Source organism: Herpailurus yagouaroundi, unplaced genomic scaffold, assembly GCF_014898765.1.
Source record: "Herpailurus yagouaroundi ecotype Mexico unplaced genomic scaffold, PumYag 67641, whole genome shotgun sequence".
NCBI lineage: Eukaryota > Metazoa > Chordata > Mammalia > Carnivora > Felidae > Herpailurus > Herpailurus yagouaroundi.
This window is the reverse complement of record NW_024420442.1, coordinates 2846394-2858108: the sequence shown is the minus strand read 5'-3', so window position 1 is coordinate 2858108 and position 11715 is coordinate 2846394.

Here is an 11715-nt window from a genome sequence, read left to right as displayed (position 1 = left end):
AACACCCAGTGCTCATCCCAAAAGGTGCCCAGGCGCCCATTTCTATTCTCAGTTGCCCTCAGCGGTTTCATTCTCTTTCCGTGGGGTGTCAATGCCAATTAATAACAGCCAGCATATTCCGCTGTCCTTGTAAGTAATGTTGTCTACCCCAACTTTTCATTTCAGCTGCCTCTGAGCATCATGCTTTCACTGGGCCACCACCTTGTACGAAGGACTATTCTTGGCCTCCTGTATCACCTGAGATGAAGTCCTCATGTCAGTTCAGGTGGTAAGTGATCCGGTCCCACAGCCCCACCTTAGCTCTGTTTCTCAGACCAATCCTAGGACGAATGCTGTCACTTTAGGTCCTCTCGGGAGCAGATACCGAAACAGCTCGGAGTTCGGGAGTTTTGCCTGTGAAATACAAAGGGGGAGGGGGACCTCTGGGTGGCTTAATTGGTTAAGTTGGTTAAGCGTCCATGGGATCGAGCCCTGTGTCGGGCTCTGCGTTGACAGTGTGGAGCCTGCTTGGGATTCTCTCTCCGCCCCCGCCCCCATCTCTGCCCCTCCCTCAGCTCGCATGCCTCCTCTTTCTCTCTCCAAATAAAAAAATGAACGTTAAAAAAAAAACAAAAAAACTAGGGGCGCCTGGGTGGCTCAGTCGGTTAAGCGTCCGACTTCGGCTCGGGTCACGATCTCACGGTCCGTGAGTTCGAGCCCCGCGCCGGGCTCTGTGCTGACGGCTCGGAGCCCGGAGCCCGCTTCGGGTTCTGTGTCTCCCTCTCGCTCTGCCCCTCCCCTGCTCACACTCTGTCTCTCAAAAATAAATTAAAATGTTAAGGAAAAAAATGTTAAAAAAAAAAAAAAAGAAAACCCCAAAACAACAAAGGGGGAAGAAGCAGGAGTGGGCAGGAAATGCCTCAGGCCAGACCACAGACCTGTCACTTGTGAACAGGGAGGGAATAGGCCGCAGAGTCGGGAAGGGAGAGTCTTCAGACTGTAATGCTGATCTGACAAAATCTAATCTCTAAATGTCAGATGCTCCAGGACTGGGTCCTTGGCCCTCTTCCCTTCTCTATGTACACTTACTCCCATGGCTTTCAATATCACGGATACTGATGACTCAAAAGAAAAAAGGCCAACCCACACCTCTCCCCGGAGCTCCAAACTTACATATTCAGTTGCCCACTTGACACCTCCACTTGAAGACTGACTAGAGTTTTGAAAAGGTTTCATTTATTTTTGAGGGGGAGGGGCAGAGGATCTGAAGTGACGCGGGGCTCAAACTCACGAACCGTGAGTTCAAGACCTGAGCTGCCGTCAGCTGTCTGCCTAATGGACTGAGCCACCCGGAAGCCCCTGTTTGACATTTGTTGAACGAAGACGTGAGTGAAAAATATCTTCAACGATTTATTGTTCTCTATCATCGAATAAAAGCGTATTATGGGGCGCCTGGGTGGCTCAGTCGGTTGAGCGTCCGACTTCAGCCAGGTCACGATCTCGCGGTCCGGGAGTTCGAGCCCCGCGTCGGGCTCTGGGCTGAAGGCTCGGAGCCTGGAGCCTGCTTCCGATTCTGTGTCTCCCTCTCTCTCTGACCCTCCCCCGTTCATGCTCTGTCTCTCTCTGTCTCAAAAATAAATAAACTTAAAAAAAAAAAAAGCGTATTAGAGGGGCACCTGGCCGGCTCAGCCGGTAGAGCATCTGACTCTTGATCTTGGAGTTGTGAGTTCAAGCCCCACGTCGGGTGTAGAGATTACTTAAAAAAAATAAAAATATTAAAAAACAATGGGGCGGCTGAGTGGCTCAGCCAGTTGAGCGTCCAACTTCGGCTCAGGTCATGATCTCACAGTTCGTGAGCTTGAGCCCCACATGGGGCACGCTGCTGTCAGCACGGAGCCCGCTTCAGATCCTTGTTCCCTGCCTCTCTCTCTGCCCCTTCCCTGGTCGCGCTTTGTCTCTCTCTCTCTCTCTCTCTCTCTCTCTCTCTTAAAAATAAACATTAAAGAAAAAAGATCAGTGCTTCGCAACCACATCAGTAACACTAATATTAATACTAATTTATTTTTTATTTTTATTAAAAAATTTTTTTTTTAGTGTTCATTTATTTTTGAGAGAGAGAGAGAGAGAGATAGAGTGTGAGTGGGGGAGGAGCAGAGCGAGAGGGAGACACAGAATCCAAAGCAGGGTCCAGGCTCTGAGCGGTCAGCCGGGAGCCCGACGCGGGGCTCGAACTCACGAACCACGAGATCATGACCTGAGCCGAAGTTGGACGCTTAACTGGCTGAGCCACCCAGGCGCCCCAACTTTATTTTTTTAAAGTATTCATTTTGAGAGAGAGAGAGAGAGAGAGACAGAGAGAGAGAGCAAGCGCACATGCACGTGAACGGGGGAGGGGCAGGGAGAGAGAAACAGAAAGAGAGAGAATCCCAAGCAGGCTCTGTGCTGTCAGCACAGAGTCCGATGCGGGGTTCGATCTTACAAAGCATCAGATCATGACCTGAGCCGAAGCCAAGGGTCAGATGCTTAACCGACTGAGCCGCCCAGGCGCCTCAGATTTCCCCTCTTTAAAGAATGCCAGTTATATTGGATTAGGGCCCAGCCTGATGACCTCATTTTAGCCTGATTACCTCTGTAAAGACTCTCTCTCCAAGCAAGGTCATATCCTGAGCTATAGGGCTAGGACTTCAACATATCTTTGTGGGGGGTGTGTGTAAAATTCAACCCATAACACTAATCCTTTTGAGGAGGGGTATCAAAATGTTAGAATATATATTCATTTTTTTAAACCAGAAAGTAAGATATTAATACATATATTGACATCAAGTAAGACATTAATATTTAGGACATATATTGACACCTTATTGTGACGGTTGGTGGCAGAGGCAGGATGCAAAGTATCCTGAAAGAAGTACACATTTACTGGGGCGCCGGGGGGGCTCAGTCGGTTGAGCTTCCGACTTCAGCTCAGGTCACGGTCTCGCAGTTCGTCCGTTCGAGCCCCGCGTCGGGCTCTGTGCTAACAAACGGCTCAGAGCCAGGAGACTTCTTCGGATTCTGTATCTCTCTTTCTCTCTCCTCCTCCCCTGCTCATGCTCTGCCTCTCTCTGTCTCTCAAAAATAAATAAATGTTAAAAAAAAAAAAAAAAGAAATACACATTTACTGTGCCGAGTCAAGTGAATTCATGGATAATATGATCTTGTTTCAGTTAAACTAACACGTACAAAATGTACATGTGGATTAAAAAGATTCCTGTAAAAACAAATAAAGACTCCGCTGCTCCACGTCCCCGTGCCATAGATTGAAGATAACACTAATACCACAAGCACCAAGAAATAGCAAACAAAGGAAAAAAAGAAAAGTAGGGTAAGCAGAAAGCACAAGTCAAGGTGGTAGGAAGAAATTCAACAAACTCGCAGTGAAAGTGTAAACACATGAAACTTACAAGTTCCACCGCATATACTGACAAATTGTATTTTTTTTTCAAGTTTATTTAGCTTGAGAGAAAAGCACATGCGGGGGAGCACCTGGGGAAGGGGCAGGGAGAGCGAGGGAGAGAGAGAATTCCAAAGGGGCTCCTCGCTCTCAGCAAAGAGCCCGATGTGGGGCTTGAACTCACGAACCGGGAGATCATGACCTGAGCTGAAGTCACGAGTTGGACGCTTCACTGACGGAGCCACCCAGGCGCCCTCGAAATGATTCATTTTATACGAAACTACAATTTAGCAAAACCGACTCAAGAAGAAATGGAAGAGCTGAGCTGACTTATGATTGTTAATGAAATTGAAGCGGTGGGTACAATCTACCAACCAACCGACAAGCAAATATGCAACTCAGCATGGATCCCCTGGAGAGCTGGCTGTACAGATGAGTTCATCAAACATTCAGGGAACAGATAGTCTCAATACTATATAAACTGTTGCAGTAAATCCCTTTCAACTTGTTTTATCAAGGCTAACGTAACTGTCATGCCAAACCAAGCGAAACGAGCCAGAAACGATAACGTATAAGAATACATTAGGGCCAAGTTGTATGTATCTCTGTAATAGGAATGTTTTAACATTAGAAAAATCTATTGGGGCGCCTGAGGGGCTCAGTCGGTTGAGCGTCCGACTTCGGCTCAGGTCACGATCTCGCGGTCCGTGAGTTCGAGCCCCGCGTCGGGCTCTGTGCTGACAGCTCAGAGCCTGGAGCCTGTTTCGGATTCTGTGCCTCCCCCTCTCTCTGCCCCTCCCCCGCTCATGCTCTGTCTCTGTCTCTCTCTGTCAAAAATAAACATTAAAAAAAATTTTGAAAAAAGAAAAATCTATTAAATCACCACAATAATCAAGGAACGAAACGATCACGTCTATTCAGTGTTGCACTAGAAGTCACCATCAGTATAGTAAAGAAAGGAGAGTAAATAAAAAGTCAGGATTGAGAAGGGAGAAACAGAGGGGGCTGTTAGCAGATGGCATGCTTGCCTACATACAAGAGAATATACAAATACTGAAAAATTCGGAACGGTTAGCAATGTTTGAGGATGTAAGAGCTGCACGAAAAAGTCAGTAGGGCAATACTCAGAGCTTACAGTAGGAGCAAACGCTGAAAGTCCCCCAAGGACAAGTCTAACAACAGATGTGTAAGACCTGTATGCAGAAGAGCGTAAATCTTTATTGAATGACATTAGAGAAAGCCTGAGTTAATGGACGGATGAGACATGTTCATGTGGAGGGAAACTTAATAAGTAATCCTACCAAGTCTCTCTAAATAGGACCGAGAATAGCCAAGGCGATATTGAAGCAGCACACTATACCCTAGCGGATGTCAACACGTTTCAGAAGTGGTAGTAATTAAGACAGTGCAGAGAAAAAGAAATAGACCAGTGTCACCACACAGCAAGCCCAGAAACAGACCCGCACATAAATGGAAACTTGATACATGACCAGGGTGGAGAGGAGGAATTATTTAATACACGTTGCTGGAACCGTTGGTTATCTATGTGGAAAAACAAAACCCAAACCAGAATTGCACCCTGACCCCACGCTGTATCTTTATGATCTTGTGGGAAGGAAGGATGTCTTAAACAAAATGTCAATAGATGAACCGTAAGCGTCAGCTGGATAAGTGTTACTACACTGAAAATGTACAATTTGCGTACAAGTAAATAAATCATGAGCAAAATGAAAAAACAGACCACAGACCAGGGAAAGGTATTTGTGATGTCCTGGCTCCTACCTTCAGACCCTTGGCAATCTGGTCTTCCTCTGCCTGGAACAGTCTTCATTCAAACTTACGTTTGGCTCTTTCTTTCAATTCAGTCATGTCTCCGTCCAGGTGTCTCCTCCTCAGAGAGGACTTCCTGACCTCCTTTTTGAAAATAACACCTCCATCACTTCATCATCTGTTTTGCCTACGTACCACTTACTACAACCTGATACTCTACATCTATTTGCTCATTTATTTACTACCCACCTCTCCACTCAAATTCAAGCTCCTTGAGCACAGGGACTTTGTTCTGTTGGCTGCCATATTTCTTGGCCCTCAACCAATGTCTAGCACATGGCATACCCTAGTAAATATTTATCAAATGAATATAAATGATGAAGGACTAGTATCCAGGGTATGTAAAGAACTACAGATCAATTAGAAATATTTGATTAAATGAGGTGCCTGGGTGGCTCAGTCGGTTGAGCGCCCAACTCTCCATTTCGGCTCAGGTCATGATCTCACTCACGGTTTGTGGGATCGAACCTTGCGTCGAGCTCCACACTCACGGTGTGGAGTCTGCTTGGGATTCTGTTTCTCCCTCTCTTTCTCTGCCCTTTCCCCACTTGTGCATGCTCTTTCTCTCTCTCTCTCTTTCAAAATAAATAAACATTAAAAAAGAGAAATATTTGAACAAATGGCTCAATAGGAAAATCGATCAGGGCTATGAATGGGCAGTCCACAAAAGCAGAAACCTAAAGGGACAATAAAAATATGGAAAAATATTTAATACCATTTGCAACCAAGAAATTGCAAAATTAAACAATAAGGAAGCACCACTTCACACTCGAGAGATTGGCAAGAATTAAAAGTCTGATAATGCCAATTGTTGGGAAGGATGGAGGAAAAAGGAGCTCTGTTCACTGGTGGTTGGAGTATAAGTTGGCACAACCATTTTGGAGGAGAATTTGGTAATATCCAATAAATAAAAGCATGCACATACCCCAAGACCCAGAACCTCTACTCCCAGGTGGACACACAAGAGCCGAATTTTCATATTTGAGCCAAAAGGCTCCTCGAGGATATTCAGAGCAGCATCGTTTTAATAGCAAACAGCTGGGTATAACGCAAATGTAGATCACCAGTCGAACAGACAAATAAACCATGGCATATTCATACAATGGAATACAATAGAGCAGTAAAAATGAATACGTTATAACTACACACATCAATGTGGATGAGTCTCATAAATACACAGAGCAAAAGATCCAAATTGTGGAATACGTGGCGTATAGTTCCATTTATGGGAAGCTGAAGACGTGATAAACTGGGCCATATGTTGTCGATGGAACAGGTGGTCACAGGGCAGCAGTTAGCCTCTGGAGCGGAAGGGAGTGGCGTGGGATTAGGGAAGGGTGCAATGGGGGCTTTGACTGCGTCTGTTTTGCTGCTTAGAAATTTTTATTAAAAAAATTATTTTAGGGGCGCCTGGGTGGCGCAGTCGGTTGAGCGTCCGACTTCAGCCAGGTCACGATCTCGTGGTCCGGGAGTTCGAGCCCCGCATCAGGCTCTGGGCTGATGGCTCAGAGCCTGGAGCCTGTTTCCGATTCTGTGTCTCCCTCTCTCTCTGCCCCTCCCCCGTTCATGCTCTGTCTCCCTCTGTCCCAAAAATTAAAAAAAAAAAAAAAAAAAAATGTTGAAAAAAAAAAATTATTTTAGTTTATGGTTTGTCTGTTTTTAAGTTTATTTACTTTGGGGGAGAGAGAGAGAGAGCACAGGAGGGACAGAGAGAGAGAGCGATAGAGAATCCCAAGCAGGCTCCGTGCCGTCGGCACGGCGAGATCATGACCTGAGCTGAAATCGAGTTGAACGCTTGGCCGATTGCCCCCCCCCCCCCCCCCAGGCGCCCTGATTTTTGAGTTTTTCCCAATCATTTAAATATGTAAAAACCATTCTCGGGGATCAAAGATACAGCACAGGGAATATGGTCAACGGTATTGGAATAACATTGTATGGGGACAGGTGGTAGTTACAGTTGTGGTGAGCACAGCAAAACATATAGAGTTTTTTTTGCATCACGACGTTGTCCACCTGATACTAATGTCACATGATGTGTCGACTATACTTCAACAAAGAATAAAATATCAAAAAATTAGAGAGGTACCTGGCTGACTTAGTCGGTAGAGCATGTGACTCTTGATCTCAGGGTTGTGACTTTGAGCCCCATGTTGGGCATAGAGTTGGCTTAATAAAAAAAAAAAAAATATATATATATATATATATTTATATATAATTTAAAATATATATATTTTCAAAAATTAGAGTATCTAAAATAATTCTTTTTTTTTTTTAAAGTGTTTATTTATTTTGAGAAGGAGAGGGATAGAGAGTGAGCAGAGGAGGGGCAGAGAGAGAGGGAGAGAGAGAGAGAATCCCAAGCAGGCTCTACCCTGTCAGCACAGAACCCAACACGGGGCTCAATACCATGAACCATGGGATCATGACTTGAGCTGAAACCAAGAGTCAGATGTTCAACTGACGAGCCACCCAGGTGCCCCTGAAGAAACCATTCTTAACTCATGGGCTGAAACCAGTGGTGGGATGAATTTGGCTTGTGGGTTATATAGTTGGCAAGCCCTGATCTAGGAATTGGTGCATTTGTAAAAAAAAATTTTTAAATATCTTTATTTATTTTGAAGAGAGAGAGAGACAGAGCATGAGCGGGGGAGGAGCAGAGAGAGGGAGACACAGAATCTGAAGCAGGCTCCAGGCTCCAAGCTGTCAGCACAGAGCCTGACGCTGGGCCCGAACTCACAGACTGTGAGATCATGACCCGAGCCGAAGTCGGACGCTTAACTGACTGAGCCACCCAGGCACCCCTGCATTGGTGCATTTTTAAATCAAGCTCTCTGAACTTTTGAGAATTTTTCAGGTCTTATAAGAATATGGAAATGAGTCTCTAAAACATTCTTCAAGATTTGAAATGAGTTACAGTTGATTTTGTTCACATAACATCACAAGCCTCATGGCATTTTTCAAATACACGGTACGTTTTAAAACAATTTTCTCTAATGGCCTGAGTCCCTTCTAAATATCAAATCTAAACCATAAAACCATTTCATTTATACATCAATTTCTAACACTCAAATAGGTTCCAAGGAACATTGCCAACTACCTAATGAAAATATTGTAGTTATTTATTTATTTTATGTCCCCGAGGAAGTACTCTTTATTCTTCTGATTGTATGATTCTAATTAGTTGCTAAACATGCGTGGCCTTTCTTAAGACATGATAATTAGTATGGATGTTGCTATAACAATCTTCTAGCAATTTACATTTTCTGAATATCGGGTATATTGTGCATTAATTTCTATCATTTAATGAAATTACTAAATCAGGAATTTAGAATGCAGTGCGGAGGCTTTCTTTAATTGGAAATGGAGATACGGAAACAGCCAGGACCCTCAGAAATCACGGTTTGATAGCAGAAGATAGACATGACTTGGAGAAAACTTTCTGAATTAGTTTCGCAGGGCTGCTGTGACAAATACAACTAGCTGGGTGGCTGAAAGCAACGGAAATTTATTCTCTTACGGTTTTGGAGGCTGGAAGTCTGACATTAAGGTGTCAGCAGGGCCTTGCTTCCTTGAAAACCTTTAGGGAAGAAACCTTCCTTTCTCTCTCTCTCTCTCTCTCTCTCTCTCTCTCTGCTTCCATTGTTTGCTCGTAGTGGCTGGTGTTCCTTGGCTTGTAGATGCATTGCTTCCATATTTTCTTGTATCATCACGTGGCTGTCTTCCCCCGTGTCTGTCTTTCTTTCTTTCTTTCTTTTCTTTTTTATTAAATACATATACATATTAAAGATCTTATTTTGTTTTATTTTTTAATTTTTAAGCATATTCATTATTATTATTTTTTTTTTGAGAGAGAGAGTATGGGCAGGGGATGGGCTGAGAGAGAGGGAGAGAGAGAGAGAGACAGAGTGTGAACGGGGAAGGGGCAGAGAGTGGGGAGACACAGAATCTCAAGCAGGCTCCAGGCGCTGAGCTGTCAGCATGGAGCCTGACGCGGGGCTCGAACTCACGGACTGTGAGATCATGACCTGAGCTGAAGTCGGACGCTTAACCGACTGAACCACCCAGGCGTCCCAACAAAGGCATATATATTAAGTCATTTTATTGGAAACATTAAAATTTAAGGCACTCTAAACTTTATGGTTTCCTTGGGGTTACAATTTTTGGTTGCTGTTAGTACTATGTTAGAAAAAAGCATATGGACTAAGCCTGCCTCCCAGATGCCCTGGTGTGGGTTCAGTATTGCACGAAAGGATTAAATGCACTATATTTACCAACTGGTAGCTTTACTTTGAGCTCATCAATCGAAATTCGAGACACAGCATGATTTTATTTATTTATTTTTTTAAAATTTTTTTTTTCAACGTTTATTTATTTTTGGGACAGAGAGAGACAGAGCACGAACGGGGGAGGGGCAGAGAGAGAGGGAGTCACAGAATCGGAAACAGGCTCCAGGCTCCGAGCCATCAGCCCAGAGCCCGACGCGGGGCTCGAACTCACGGACCGCGAGATCGTGACCTGGCTGAAGTCGGACGCTCAACCGACTGCGCCACCCAGGCGCCCCACAGCATGATTTTATATACATACTACTGTTTAAATACAAAATTCATTAGCGTCTATTAGAAAGTTTCTTTTATGAATAAAGAGTAGAAGTTAAATTTTGCAGGCTGCTATAAAACACTTAGGAATGTCTCATAAGGCTTTAAATTGCTGTCGTTGTCCCGGAAGTCAGAAAAAGAAGACTAGAGAATCTGTTATAGGGTATTTTCTCAGTTTGGGAAAATTTCAGGGTAGAAATGTTACTTCATGGTACAGATATGCATAGTTTGAAAGGTATATCAAGTTCTTTTGGTGATTTTTTTAAATTTTATTTTTTATTTTTAAAGATTTACATCCAAATTAGTCAGCACATAGTGCAACAATGATTTCATGAGTAGATTCCTTAGTGCCCCGTACCCACGTAGCCCATCCCCCCTCCCACACCCCCTCCAGCAACCCTCAGTTTGTTCTCCATATTTAAGAGTCTTTTCTGTTTTGTCCCCCTCCCTGTTTTTATATTATTTTTGCTTCCCTTCCCTTATGTTTATCTGTTTTGTCTCTTAAGTCCTCATATGAGTGAAGTCGTATGATATTTGTCTTTCTCTGACTGACTAATTTCACTTAGCATAATACCCTCCAGTTCCACCCACGTAGTTGCAAATGGCAAGATTTCATTCTTTTTGAATGCCGAATAATACTTCATTGTGTGTGTGTGTGTGTGTGTGTGTGTGTGTGTGTGTATACACACACATATATACCACATCTTCCTTATCCATCCATCCATCGATGGACATTTGGGCTCTTTCCATACTGTGGTTATTGTCGATAGTGCTGCTATAAACATGGGGGTGCATGTGTCCCTTCGAAACAGCACACCTGTATCCCGTGGATAAATGCCTAGGAGTGCAATTGCTGGGTCGTAGGGTAGTTCTGTTTTTAGTTGATGATATTTAAAAGTATTTTTGGTCACCCTATCTGCACGTGAACACTATTTGATGCTTAAGACAGTTGTTTCTAGAAGCATGATTATGAGTGTAAAAATGGAATGCGGCACTTAGTTTATGTGCCTGTTGACCTATTTTCCACGGCTAAATGTTTCCCTGTGTGTTTCTGTCTGTCTTCTACTCTTTTTATAAGGACACTGCTCCTATTAGATTAGGGCCAGCCCTGATGACTTCCTCTTAACGTGATTCCATCTGTAATTATTTCCAAATGAGGTCACGTTCACAGGTACCGGGCATTAGGTCTTCAACACATCTTTTCAGGGGATACAATTCAACCCATAACACTTGCCCAGAGAGAAAGGCAAGAACATAAGATAGAACCAGAATGTTAAAGTATGGGCGACCGTAACATTTTCCGACAATAGCTGTTTAGCTTTCCATTTGGAGAAACTGAGGCCCAGAACAATCAGGAGACTGGCCCAAGGTCATGCAACTAGACAAGGAGAGAGTTGGGGCTGGAAATCAGCAGTGACGGGGTAATGTACAAAGCACGCAAAAGTGTTTCTGCATACGTGCCTAAAACGCTCAAGGTTGGCCTTAGGGCAAAAGTGAGAATTAATTAGGCCAAGTCTATTTGAGCCTTTGTCACCTCTCTTTCATTTCTCTTTTCCTCCCTGTCAGAACCTCCTTAGCCTTACTCTCTCCTCTAGAAACAGGTGACATTTACTCTGTGCTCCCTCTGTGCGAGCCACTGTGCTATGTTTTCCGTGGTACTACCCGTTCCATTCGCATAACGTAGCCATAAGTGCTACTGTGATCCCGTTTATTTTTTTTTAACGTTTATTTATTTTTGAGACAGAGAGATAGCGCATGAACGGGGGGGGGGGGGGCAGAGAGAGAGGGACGCAGAGAACAGAACAGGGGCCCAGGCCCCAGCCCTCAGGCCCGAGCCCGGAGCCGGGGCGCGGACCGGCCCCTTAAAAACCGCGAGCC